This window comes from Chanodichthys erythropterus, chromosome 8 (genome assembly GCF_024489055.1).
Source record: "Chanodichthys erythropterus isolate Z2021 chromosome 8, ASM2448905v1, whole genome shotgun sequence".
NCBI classification, from domain to species: domain Eukaryota; kingdom Metazoa; phylum Chordata; class Actinopteri; order Cypriniformes; family Xenocyprididae; genus Chanodichthys; species Chanodichthys erythropterus.
In genome coordinates this window covers 9,387,610-9,402,776 of record NC_090228.1, presented here as the reverse complement: position 1 = coordinate 9,402,776, position 15,167 = coordinate 9,387,610, and the positions used below count along the sequence as shown (strand labels likewise).

The following is a 15,167-nucleotide window of genomic DNA, read 5'->3' as shown; positions in this document are numbered from 1 at the left end:
CAGTAGTTTAAACTTGAGCCAATCACAATCACTTCACTCAGAGGGGTGAGACATGAGCCCTGAATCTTATTTAATATGATGAATTAATAAGAGAGTCTGTCAGACACTTGATGTTCATCTATTATTAGTCCTGTTAAACCTCCTGCAGAAAACCACAGAGCTGCAGGTGTGTGTGTGTTTCTTCCTGTCTGTATTTTTAGAGGGTAATAAGGAGCATTTCATGTTTATATGTGTACAGGAGGTGCAGGTGTGTGTGTGTGTATGCGTGCATTTTTGTGATTTACGAGGACACATATTTGTAGCATATGCACACTTATTAGGACAGTCAATAAAATCTGGAATCTTCAGGATGCTTCTCGCATGCTGGACTGTGTTGTAATCTGACCTCGGCTCCGGCCAGTCCAGAGAAAAACAGACACTTTGGCATGTTTGTTACCCTCTGAGGTAAAACAGAAGGCCCAATTCCCTAGCTCTTGAGACATCAAAGGGGCCTGTCATGTAAACTGAGTGCCAGATCACATTCCAACACACACCACACGCACACAGACACCCACATGCATTGAAGACTGTAGCCTATATGTAAAATATAACTATGCCAAACGTACCCGTCATGTATTTCAAGCGTATGCATGTTTCCTAGTGTTTAGACTTAGTTTAAATGTGTATTTGTGCTAGTGTTAGTTTTAATGATGGAATTTTGTCTGTAACCCATAACTCCTTCTACATGCTTTTCTTATATATCAAGTTTAGATTCATTTTAAAGCTATTTCCACGTCTCATTCATCTATGTATATTACATGGCTGTCAAATGCATTGTTCGATTGGTTTAATGATATTGTGAAGAAAGTACTCCATCTCGAAATCCGATCTGATAATCATAAAGTATGCAAATTCAGCTAGGAGACCAAACAAAGGAACTTTGCCCGCCAAATAGTGCTGCGCATCTATTGGCCGTTACAATTCAGGAGGTGTGTTGGCTTGGTTTTCCATAAAAACAACGACACACAATTTTTCCTTTGTCTCCCGATTGTCTCTCGACTGCCTCAGGCGACAGCGCTGTCATCACGCGCTCAGCTCCTACCGGGACGACCATTTCCTTGGACACTCTCTTTCTTCTTTCATCTTACGCATCAGTTAAACCTCGTTTGAAAACCCCGCCGGAGAAACCCTCTCGGAAAGGACCAACCAAGCCAAGCGCATTGAAACTCTGCTGCACACCGACTTGAACCATATACAAGTATTAATCTCTCTGAAATTTGTTTAAACTGATTTCTGTGCTGGCTCTCAAAAAGGGTTAACTGTCGTAATTTGCCATTCTTTGACCATCCTTCCTTTCCTGTCTCTACTTTCCCTTTATATATATTTGTATATTCTATATTTAGACGTATAACCTCTGTATTAGTAGTTTGCAAATATTAAACACATTATTCATGCTCGATTGTTCTTTTTGCTCATTTCAACCAAAACCAGGTTTAGGCTTTGATGCTATAATAGGAATTGTTCTCGTGGCCAGAGAACAACTCCGCTTATAACATTCGAGGAGGAGCTAATTCATATATATATATATATATATATATATATATATATATATATATATATATATATATATATATATATATATATATATAAAACCCATAAATTGATTAAAAACTGTACAATCGGCACATATTTGTATAATGACATGAGTATAACATGTTTTATGAGGATATTTCTATATATGAGGAGTCCCCATATTTAAAATAGCTTTAAAACATACAAAACAATGTTATATTAAAAATGTAAAAAACAGAAAATTTTCTGCGAATTTTTTGCACTGTATAAAAACCATTACGCCTATGGAATGTCCTCACTTTGATAGCAAAACAAACCTGTGTGTGTGTATGTGTGTCTCTTCCTGTGTGTATTTCTGGAAGGCAGTGAGGAATGGGTTCATGTGAGGATACATGTGTGTTTACTAATAGGCCTCTAAAACATGAGATTTCTGCCTCTAATGCTTTTAAAATGTAAGTAATTAATATTTGTGTTGTGTTTTCAGTAACAAAATGCTTTATGATCCAAAGGAAATGAGGATTCAGTCTGTTTGTAATGATGAACATGTTTCTGACTGTTCTGCTCCTTTAACAGGGAGTTTCATCTCTGAAGAACTGCATTCTGGGTATGAAGATGCTGATGAACTGATGAACTCAGGTTAGAGAGCTGAAGTATATTCAAATTAATGCCTAAAATAAATTAACAGATCAATTAAAATAAACTGAAAGAAATTAATTCACACATTTTACCACTAAATGAAATATGTGACCAATAATTCAGTTGTTCACAATACTAAAAGTTTTCTCTTATTAGAAAAGAGTTCAAGACTGTATATTATGATGATGTCACCAGTGGCAGTGACCTGAAAGGTCAGTAATTGATCACATGATTCATTACCACATGATTAAAAAAGCTGAATGGTCAAGAAGTGCAACAGTATATTTTGCATTTATTTTGTTTTCCAAAATATTAAAAACACTCAAAATATAAACATGTTTTGATGCAGAAGAGATGATGAAGGAAATCACACCGGGATACTATGATGATGTCATCACTGACGGACTGAAACCAGATCGTGAGACAGGTGTCGCTCTGATATTCTATAATAGGATATGAAATGTTTAAAATATATAAAATCTGTGTTCATATATTCAAAATATATATAAATTATATTTTGTATGGGTTTCTCATGTTCAATCTGTAGAAGACACACCTGAGAGTTATGATGATGTCATGACGAGTGGACAGAACTTTAATATTAAAAAAGGTGTTTTTACCTTTTATTCTTCTTTTGTTTGTGTGTGTTTAACATAATACCTCTGAAGTGATGCTCAGTTCTGATATGATGATGTATCATTTGTTCTGTTCATATCTTCATGTTTATGTAGTGGACACACCGGAGCATTATGATGATGTCATCATTAATGGACAGAGCATTCCAGGTGTAACAGGTGAGTCACACAGAACTGTAATTTATCATCCACTAATATTGAACATGTTTCTACCATTAATGAATCATCATGACTTCATCAGGAGTAAATCTAATAGTCTCAGACAGTCATGAGGAGAAAGAGATCAATGACATCATCAGTGACACAAGCTGTATTAAAATCACAATGTGAGGTTTTATTTCACATGTGTATCAGAGGGAGTTCAGGAGGAGTATGATGATGTGAAGAACAGCGATGAAGATGAGAGAAACCTGTTGGGTCAGTTATTGTCACATTTCTATAGCCTATTTCTATTTATATTTTTTACGTTGCTCATTTAAACTAAATCTTGATGCATTTTTAACAATGAAAATATGAATTTACTTTTGCTTTTAAAAAAACAGACTATGATGGTGTGGGGGAGGAGTCAAATAAAGAGGGAGGAGCCATATGACTCACTGACCACACCCACTGTCTCTGATCATCAAATAATTTTACAGTTACTGGAGAATACTGAGTTTCTTATGTTGCTACTAATACATCAATGCCTTATGTTTTTATCTTTTTGAATAAATGTGACTTGCTTCAGTATTTGGCCTATTATTTTTATATTGATATCAATGTTTTTTAATCAGTTAATGAATTTTTATGAACTTTATGAATGTACTAAATGTTAAAAGAGTATTTGGAGGATAGTGGACAAAAAGAAAATGTGGACAAAATATTTTTAGGCAGTTGACAGCAATATCTAATAATGATGAAATTTAAAATAACCGTAGAGCATAACAATTCCCAATGAAATTTTATTTAAGAAATTTAGTTAAAATCTTTGATAACAAAAAGAAATGCAAAGATTATTGTATACAAAATTTTGGTCATCAAAAAACAAAAACAAAAACAAAAAACAACAATTTTTAAACACATCTCAACTGCACAGTTTATTGTGTGATGGTCCAGTTTATATGTAAAATACTTTAAGTACTTAGTTTTTTAGGTTTATCTTGTGGTTTATACTGAATTATTTGCACTGGAATATTTTGCATTAGCTCCATCTGGCAGGACGAAACCTGCAAAAACAATAAATAAATAAATAAATAAATGTGCAAATAAATAAGTAAATACATATATCCACAAAATTATAAATAAATGTGCAAATAAATACATAACTCCACAAAATTATACATAAATAAATATATAAATAAATAAATGTGCAAATAAATACATAAATCCACAAAATTATACATAAATAAATAAATACATAAATAAATGTGCAAATAAATATATAAATCCACAAAATTATACATAAATAAATATATATATAAATAAATAAATGTGCAAATAAATACATAAATCCACAAATTTATACATAAATAAATATATAAATAAGTAAATTTGCAAATAAATACATACATAAATATATAAATCCACATATTCTTGCATAAATAAATATATAAATAATTAAATGTGCAAGGAGATAAATAATTCACTAAATAAAACAAATGTTGGGGGAATTAAATAAAATGTTAAAGGGAAAGTTAAGCTGAAAATTGACTTTTTTTCTTTATTTATTTATGTTTTGTTTTTTTTACTGTAAACCGTATGTTCATTTTAAATAGCTCCGTATTTTTCCTTGGCGCAACATGCTAATGAGAGGGTGTCAATCAAACATCAGAAGGCGGTCTCTATGACTCCATGGGCTGATTGTTGTATAAGCACCATTGGCTGACAGTTGAAATTAGTAGTATACTATGTGCTGATTATATAAGTTAGCAGCTACATTTGATGTGGCTCTAGATCCATTTATCTGCTAAAAGAGCCAGTAAAATGAGTTTTTGATTTGATATTCGCTGCATATTCGCCTGGGCTGCTAAAGGGACTGTCTGCAAATTCCACTCACAGTCCAAAAAAAAAAAAAAGTTCAATCATTCATTCAAATGAACGAACAATATTTACAAGGTTATAGAAAATACCTAGCGGGCAGACTGACTTACTGAATATGAGCTTCTGCCAATATCTCGTTTGTACAGTACATGATTATTTTTTGAAAACAAAATTCTGTAATTCACCTAAAGGTGGGTTTTTTCATGTTCCAAAGGTTGTAATCCATTCCTCATGATCAAACTGACTTACTACAGGTGAAATTTTGCCAATACCTAGGTCTACCTTAATGTATGTACAGAAAAGTATTATTTTTATTTTTAGAAAAAATTCACCTGTGTTTTTTTTTATGATGTCCCTTTCATGTTGTCCCCAGTGGTTGTTCCTCCGAGTGGCCAGACAGACTTACTATTGGTGAGATTTTGCATTATTCACCTGTAGTAAGTCAGCCTGGTACTGCAAGCTTTGGAACATGAAAAAAACACAGGTGACTTACAGTAATTTTTTACTAAAAATAATTGAGTTCTGAATGATTGGACATTTATATTTTTGGACTGTGAGTGGAATTTGCACACGGTCCCTTTAGCAGCCTAGGTTAATTATTTATCTCCTTACACATTTATTTATATATTTATTTATGCAGGAATATGGGGATTTATATATTTATTTATTCGCTGATTTATTTATATATTTATGTATAATTTTATGGATTTATGTATTCATTTATTTATTTCCATATTTATTTATTGATTGTTTTTGCAGGTTTTGTCCTCCATACTGTACATCTGCAGGTTGAGTTTGGACTGATTGTTCTGTTTTTTTCTTTTCAACAACTTTTTCAAGAATTCCTACACAGACAGACGTAATAAAACATGCATCAAACATTTGCCAAATAATTTAAATGGTGCTGAATATGTTTACATGAATTACACATTCATCAAGGTAAACTTACTTATTAATATATTCCATCTTTTCTTTTCTTCTTATCTAATCGTATATGCGAGAGAGTAGGCTAAACTCACCAAGTTGCCTCAACATTAAAGTATCATTACAGTACCTATCTGATATTTTTTGTTAGGCTACTTGTATGTGGTATAATTTTTATTATGTTGTCTATTATATTTATTATACTTATTATTTCAAGACCACACATACAAATAAAGAAACATAATCATATCAAGATGTCGGTAGATGGATATGACGCCAAGTTCGCTTTGACGCGCCGGTGTAAACACAGAATGGATACATTGTATTTCAGTTGTGGTTCAGTATTGAGTTGACCGCTGTATCAAGAACAGTGTTGTGAGAAAGGGTCATTTGCTCGTGTCACTGTAGTGCGGTCCTCAACTAAAATGTTCTATAGCGGGAATCTCGGGGAAAGTTCAGACGGAACGAAGAGCGGGAGCCATAAATAGATGTTCCTCTTAGAATTTTCTTTTCTTTAAAATCAGTGACCAGCTCACAGTGAATGTATAATTTAATGTTCTGTTGTTCTAGGGGGAGATATTAACAATTAAAACTAATATTTTATTTATCAGATTAAAAAAATCCAGGATATTTTATAATACCCCCTTTTTTTGTCTTAATTTGACATTTAAGAATCTTCTGAAAATACAATAAACAGGCATATCTCTCTCACTGCTACAGTGAAATTACATCATTCTGTCACTGTTTTACAACCTCAAATCAAGAAAATTTGAGAATCAAGAATCTGTGATTTAATTCTCTTGAAACTTTAACTGACAAAAGTACAAAGAAAATATTTTCATTGTTTTCACTGACCAAGTTGATTGAATCTAGTAAATATGAACAAATTTAGTTTTTGATGACTGCAACTCCGAAAAAGTTGGATCATGTTTCCCACTGTGTCACATCACCTTTCCTTTTCGTCGTTGTCTGATTCTCCTTTTCATGATGGCCGTACATTTTCAATAAGAGACAGATCTGGACTGCAGTCAGTCAAACACGTCAGAATGAGGCCTGGTGTTGTCTTGCTTCCCAGTAAATATGTGATCTTGATGGCAGTTTGTCTTTGTACAATCCCAGTATATTCCTCCAAGTCAATGATTCCTGCACACATATGAAGTCACTCATGCCGTTTGCACTGATGCTCCTCCATACCATGAAAGATGTTTGATTTTGCACCTGTCACTGATGAAAGTCTGGATTGGACTTTTGTCTTTGGGAACTCGATGTCCGTTTGAAACATGGACTCATCTGACCACAGCACACATTTCCACTGTGTTTTAGATCATCTGGGATGAACTCGGGCCCAGAGAACTCACCGCCATCTCTGCATTGAACAGATGAATAACTTTCTCCTTGTGCAACAGAGATTCAAGTTGTATTGTTTGATGCAGCAGCAGACTGTGTTCAGTGAAAACAGATTTCTAAAGTAGTCCTGAGCCCTTGTGGCTACATTTAACACAGCAGCATGATGGTTTCTCATGTAATGCCATCTGAGGGGTCAAAGGTCATGCACATTCAACAGGTTTCCTGCCTTTCCTCTGGATTCCCTGAATCTTTTCACAATATTATCAGTGCTGGATGGTGAAAGACCTAAATACTTTGCAATTTTTGCAACTGTTTGGATATTCTGTAATTGTTTCAATATTATTTTGCCTCTGTCTCAACTTTTTTGGAGTGTGTTGCAGCATCAAAATCATAATTTGTTTATATTTACAAAATACAATTAATTTGGCCAGTGAAAACATTTTGTGCTCTGAAAAGAGCTATAAGTTAAATAAATTACAATTGTAGCTATAAACAAAGTAGATGTAAACAAAGAATTTTACATTTTCTGTCTATAAAAATGTAAGAGAAGTTCCATCATGAACAAGACCCTTCTGCTTCTCTTTACAATAAGTGTTTTGCTGCCACCTGCTGGATGAATTACACATTGCAACATTAAACAGATTACAGCTACAAATGTCTTAGATATAATGCCAGATGAATATATGTGGAACAGAAACCAATGTTTATTTATTAATGTGGTCTGAAACTTGTCTATTTGATGTACACACCAGTCCAGTTCATTTCATAATTTATTATCACAATAAGCAATATAATTTATTGACATTGTAGTAAAATCTGTCCCAAAAATAACTTTAAAATGTTCAGTTTATTATAATTTCTATATTTAAAGCAAAGATCAAGTATTTTTGAGTGTGAAATCAAGTGTCAGTAAGTGATCAGTCAGTCATCAGTGTTGTATGTTGTGTGTGCAGATCCAGCTTTGATGCTGAATATAACCTGCAGTGTTTCTCTCTCAATCTCTTTAAGTTTAGTGTGACTTTATCTCCACGCTGACATATGACTGACACGAGTCTGTCCTCAGTGAAGTGTCTCTTCACGCTGGAGGAGGAGTCCCGCTCATCAGCGCTCACACTTTATTGATATATATGGAGAAAATAAAAATGCTGCTTTCTGATTTGTCACTGATTGTGTTTGATGATTTCCTCTGTTGTGTCTAATAAGGTAACAGTGAGTGTCATTGGCAGCTGTGAGAGTCTCTCTCTCTTTAGGGGACTGACAGGAGCCAGTTTCTTCAGTGTGTTTGAGGGAGCAGAAGGGAGATATTTGCTACATTCTGAACTCTGTGTACAGTAGGGAGATGGAGAACTATCTGATGTATATTTTTCTATCCTCACTGATGTTATTCATTCATATCACAGCTGGTAAGTATACACTTATAATTAAAAGATTGAAGAAAAACAGTGCTTTGTATTTTGAATTTAAAATATTATTATGTATATGTATGATCTTTCTTGCATGGACAGACAATGTGAATGTGAGGTTGGTTGGTGGTCCCAGTCGCTGTGCTGGTAGAGTGGAGGTTCTTCATAGAGGTCAGTGGGGAACAGTGTGTGATGATTTCTGGGATATGAATGAAGCTGCAGTGGTGTGTAGAGAGATGGACTGTGGTAAAGCTACAAAAGCAACATATTTATCTGAGTTTGGACAAGGATCAGGACCAATCTGGATGGATGATGTGGCCTGTAGTGGATCAGAGTCAACACTGAAGAACTGTTGGTCAAGAGGATGGGGTGTTAGTAACTGTAATCATGGTGAAGATGCTGGAGTCAGATGCTCAGGTGAGCTGCTTCATACATCACTGCATAAACAAAAATCACAAGTTGTTTTATTATGTACTATCTATATTAATGGAAACCCCTTGTGTGTGCTGGAATAATAAACTGTATGTTAACATATTTTTTAACAAATAATTAATATTTTTTAACAAATAAAAACTGGATGGGTCTATCACCTTCAGAAATTGTTTATATCATCGGTAACACTTTACAGTAAGGTTCATTAGTTAACATTAGTTAACTACATTAGTTAACATGAACTAATAATGAACTGCACTTATACAGCATTTATTAATCTTTGTTAATGTAAATTTCAATATTTACTAATACACTATTAAAATCTTGTTAACATTAATTAATGCTCTGTGAACTAACATGAACAAACAATGAATAACTGTATTTTCATTAACTAATGTTAATGAAGATTAGTAAATACATTAACAAATGTATTGCTCATGGTTAGCTCATGTTAGTTAATACATTAACTAATGTTTAACTAATGAACCTTATTATAAAGTGTTACCATATTATTAGTAATGATTATTCTAAAAGATTAATGTATTATTCTGTTGCTGTCCTTATAATTCAAACGCTCAGATTATGGACTTCGGCTTGTGGGTGGGATTCACCTGTGCTCTGGGAGAGTGGAGGTGCTTCATACAGAAGGATGGGTTTCAGTGTGTGCTGCTGCCTTTGACCAGCAGGATGCAGAGGTTGTGTGTAGAGAGCTGGACTGTGGGGCTCCTGTACAGGTGCTGGGAGAAGATGCTTTTGGAAAAGGAAAGGGTCGAGTTTGGTCAGAGGAGATTCAGTGTAGAGGAGATGAATCACAGATACACAACTGTTCACGAATATCTTCACAGAAGCACAACTGTTCCCATGATAATGATGTTGGAGTGATTTGTTCTGGTTGAGTATAAACATTTGGCATTTCTTTAGATAAAGTACATACACATAATGTACTGCTGCTGTGTTGCCCATTTATCAGTTATGTTTAAATAAGCTGTCAATTGTTTGTCCAGGTTACACTGACCTGAGTCAATGGTCCTGACATCTGTTCTGGTCAAGTTGAACATCAATATCTCAATGAATGGAGAACAGTATGTGATGTTTGCCTGGATATGATCGCTGCCAGTGTCCTCTGTAGACAGCTGAATTGTGGGATTGCTGTGTCTGTTGTGGGATCAGACTGGTTTGGAGAGGGAAGTGGTGAAATCTGGGCTGATGTGTTTGATTGTGACGGGAATGAAACAAAACTCTCAGAATGTTCCATCTCTTCATGGAGTCGAGCTGAATGTTCTCATAGACGAGATGTTGGAGTCATCTGCTCTGGTGAGGGGATTTTATTTTTATTTTATTTTATTTTTAAATTATCTAGAAATATCTTAATAAAGTGTCACATCTTTCACTCAGATTCCTCTCTGGCTGTTCATGATGGTCTGGTGCGGTTGTCTGGAGAGAGACAGTGTGAGGGGGAGGTGGAAGTTTCCATCCATCAGGTCTGGAGGAGAGTTCTGCTGGACTCCTGGAGTCTCACTGAATCCTCTGTGGTCTGCAGACAGCTGGGCTGTGGCTCTGTGCTGAACTTCTCCGGCTCCTCTTCATCCAGTCCTGAACACAGTCATGAGTGTGTGACGGGCTTCCAGTGCTCTGGGAGTGAAGCTCATCTGGGGAACTGCAGCTCTCCACAAACTCTCAACTGCAGCTCCACACAACAGCTGTCAATCACCTGCCTTGGTGAGAAGAGCAACATCTGGGCAGATTCTTCAGTTGTCAGTGATCACTAATGTGTTTCTCTTTCTCTGAATATCAGGTCGCGGGTCCATCAGGCTGGTGGGTTCTGGGGGAGACTGTGCAGGGAGGCTGGAGGTTTTTCACAGCGGCTCATGGGGGACAGTGTGTGATGACTCCTGGGATATTAAAGATGCCCATGTGGTGTGCAGACAGCTGCAGTGTGGAGTGGCCCTCAGTAACCAGCAGGTACCAGCCTGGTTTGGTCCTGGTTCTGGACCCATATGGCTGGATGAGGTGGAGTGTGAGGGGAATGAGACGTCCCTGTGGAGCTGCTCTTCTCCAGGCTGGGGAGAACATGACTGTCAACACAAGGAGGATGTAGGAGTCGTGTGCTCAGGTAAACTGTAAAAACAAATAAGTAATAACCTGACAATATTTTGAACATTTCAATAACCTTTGTATGTGACTGATGATATTGAGTATACTTAATACAAGTTAACATTATAAGGTTGGGAACTGAGAACAATTTTCCAATGCAGGCAGAATACTGTACTAAAATACTTCCTGTGTAAAAAAAAGGAGTTTTCTAAACTACTTGCACCAAACAAACACGTCTGATTACCGGACAAATCACTGAAATGGTTCTTTTTAGTGAATCATAGATATACAACTCAACTTCCAAATAATTTTGGATATTTTGGGATTAAAATTAATGTAGTTACTGACATTGTGCATTTGGCATTATTTTATATATGTTAATGAATTAAATATATATATATATATTTCACCCTAATTATCTATTCCTTAAATATATATATATATATATATATATATATATATATATATATATATATATATATATATATGAAATATATATGTGAAAAGAATATATATATATATATATATATATATGAAAAAAAAAAATATAATATATATATATATATATATATATATATATATATATATATATATATATATATACTCACCTAAAGGATTATTAGGAACACCTGTTCAATTTCTCATTAATGCAATTATCTAATCAACCAATCACATGGCAGTTGCTTCAATGCATTTAGGGGTGTGGTCCTGGTCAAGACAATCTCCTGAACTCCAAACTGAATGTCAGAATGGGAAAGAAAGGTGATTTAAGCAATTTTGAGCATGGCATGGTTGTTGGTGCCAGACGGGCCAGTCTGAGTATTTCACAATCTGCTCAGTTACTGGGATTTTCACGCACAACCATTTCTAGGGTTTACAAAGAATGGTGTAAAAAAGGGAAAAACATCCAGTATGCGGCAGTCTTGTGGGCGAAAATGCCTTGTTGATGCTAGAGGTCAGAGGAGAATCGGCCGACTGATTCAAGCTGATAGAAGAGCAACTTTGACTGAAATAACCACTCGTTACAACCGAGGTATGCAGCAAAGCATTTGTAAAGCCACAACACGCACAACCTTGAGGCGGATGGGCTACAACAGCAGAAGACCCCACCGGGTACCACTCATCTCCACTACAAATAGGAAAAAGAGGCTACAATTTGCACGAGCTCACCAAAATTGGACAGTTGAAGACTGGAAAAATGTTGCCTGGTCTAATGAGTCTAGATTTCTGTTCAGATGGTAGAGTCAGAATTTGGCGTAAACAGAATGAGAACATGGATCCATCATGCCTTGTTACCAACTGTGCAGGCTGCTGGTGGTGGTGTAATGGTGTGGGGGATGTTTTCTTGGCACACTTTAGGCCCCTTAGTGCCAATTGGGCATTGTTTAAATGCCACGGCCTACCTGAGCATTGTTTCTGACCATGTCCATCCCTTTATGACCACCATGTACCCATCCTCTGATGGCTACTTCCAGCAGGATAATGCACCATGTCACAAAGCTCGAATCATTTCAAATTGGTTTCTTGAACATGACAATGAGTTCACTGTACTAAAATGGCCCCCCAGTCACCAGATCTCAACCCAATAGAGCATCTTTGGGATGTGGTGGAACGGGAGCTTCGTGCCCTGGATGTGCATCCCACAAATCTCCATCAACTGCAAGATGCTATCCTATCAATATGGGCCAACATTTCTAAAGAATGCTTTCAGCACCTTGTTGAATCAATGCCACGTAGAATTAAGGCAGTTCTGAAGGTGAAAGGGGGTCAAACACAGTATTAGTATGGTGTTCCTAATAATCCTTTAGAGTGCGTGTGTGTGTGTGTGTGTGTATATATAATATATATATATATATGTATAATCCCCCTCCCCCCCCAAATATCTATTCCTTAAAAGCACTAAAATAATCATAAATTAAACCATTAAGAAACCATAATTGCTAGGAGGAATCAGAATCATACATTTTTATTATGGTGCTCATCCTTAATTAACAGACAATTTTTTGTGAGTGTTAAGGTTGATTCTCATCCTTTTCCATCTAGAGTTTAAAGAGATCAGGTTAACTGAGGGCTGTGAAGGGAATGTGGAGGTTTTCTACAATGGATCCTGGGGTAATGTGTGTTACAATAAGATGGACAGAGACACAGCGAGTCTGATCTGTCAAGAGCTGAACTGTGGAAGATCTGCCAGTGAACCCAGTAATTCAGAGGGACTGAAGTCTCATAATTGGCTTGATTATTTTAAATGTCGACGTCATGATTCCTCTATATGGCAGTGTCCATCTTCACCCTGGGGACTGAATGACTGTGATAATGAAGTGGCCAAAATCACCTGCTCAGGTAAGATGATATTTTACTGATTTAAGATAGTTTGAAGTGGTCATGTTTGTTTCAGTATACATTTTTTTTCTTATAATATTTTCTATTCAGTGGTGAATGAAACTTTAACATATTTTAATTGCAGAGGAGCAGACTCATGAATCTCCTCTGAGTTTTCTGACGTGTTCAAACTCACCATCTCCTCACCAGAGACAGTGTTCAAGTAAGTTTATTTGTGTTTAAATAAAGATGTACTTTTTACTTGCATTATTTAAAATGATTAATATCTGTCCATATTGAACACAGAATCCACATTCACAATTTATTAAAACTTTAAATGGATTGTAAATATATTGTTGTAAATGTTGTGCTGAATCTGGTCAGTGATGTTGATGTGTGTGATTTAGATCATGTTCCTCTCAGACTGAGTGGAGGGGAGGGCCGGTGCTCTGGGAGGCTGGAGGTGTATCATAACGCTGTGTGGGGCTCAGTCTGTGATGATCTGTGGGACATCAGCGATGCTCAGGTGGTCTGCAGACAGCTGGGTTGTGGAGCAGCACTGAGGGCTGATGGGAATTCAGTCTTTGGTGCTGGTGAAGGTGTTGTGTGGCTGAACGGAGTCGAGTGCAGAGGGAATGAGATTCACCTGTGGGACTGTCCTCTCTCCCTGAAGAACCACACTGACTGCTCCAACAAAGAGCACGCTGGACTCACCTGTGCAGGTCACAGAAAACACTGAACAATATTAGTCATTTTAGTGCTAATAATATTTGTGAATTTAAACCATCATTTGCTTTTATTTGATTTTGAATGTGTTTGTGTCTTTTTTGACAGATTTGCCAGATTTGTCAGTGTCCTCTACTCCTGCCACAACAACATCATCTTCTCCTCCAGTTTCTCAGACAGTGAGCTCAACATCAGTCTCTCCTCCACAAACTCCTCCGTCTCTCTCTGTGCTTGTGATTGTACTGGGAGTTGTGCTCTTCCTGCTCTTAGTGCCACTGCTTATACTGATTCAGCAGAACAGAGTGATGAGGAGAGGTAGGAGAGATCCAGAGACTGTCATATTGTGTCTTATTCAGTGTGTGATCAGTCATGTGTTGTGAACTGACAGCAGGTTTGTCTCTCTACACTCACAGCTCTCTCTAAGAGGAGACACAGGAGCACGACTGAGGCCGTTTATGAGGAGATTCATCACAGACACAATCGCTTCACTCAGAGGGGTGAGACATGAGCCCTGAATCTTATTTAATATGATGAATTAAAAAGAGAGTCTGTCAGACACTTGATGTTCATCTATTATTAGTCCTGTTAAACCTCCTGCAGAAAACCACAGAGCTGCAGGTGTGTGTGCGTGCGTCAGTGAGTGCGTGTATTTTAGAGGGTAAAAAGGAGCAGTTCATATGTTTGTAAGTGTAGGTGCAGGTGTCTCTCTGTATGTGTTTCTTCCTGTATGTATTTTTAGGGGGTAATAAGGAGTCCATATGTGTGTGTGTTTGTCTCTTCCTGTGTGTATTTCTGGAAGGCAGTGAGGAATGGGTTCATGTGAGGATACATGTGTGTTTACTAATAGGCCTCTAAAACATGAGATTTCTGCCTCTAATGCTTTTAAAATGTAAGTAATTAATATTTGTGTTGTGTTTTCAGTAACAAAAGGCTTTCTGATCCAAAGGAAATGAGGATTCAGTCTGTTTGTAATGATGAACATGTTTCTGACTGTTCTGCTCCTTTAACAGGGAGTCTCATCTCTGAAGAACTGCATTCTGGGTATGAAGATGCTGATGAGCTTCTCTCAGGTTAGAGAGCA

The 15,167-nt window shown here is 36.4% G+C and overlaps 1 pseudogene; it reads left to right on the top strand.

Annotated features, from left to right (window-relative positions):
* The window catches only part of LOC137024333 (scavenger receptor cysteine-rich type 1 protein M130-like), a 34,329-nt pseudogene extending 19,168 nt beyond the window's left edge, over positions 1-15,161 (top strand).
* The last annotated feature ends 6 nt before the right edge of the window (positions 15,162-15,167 follow it).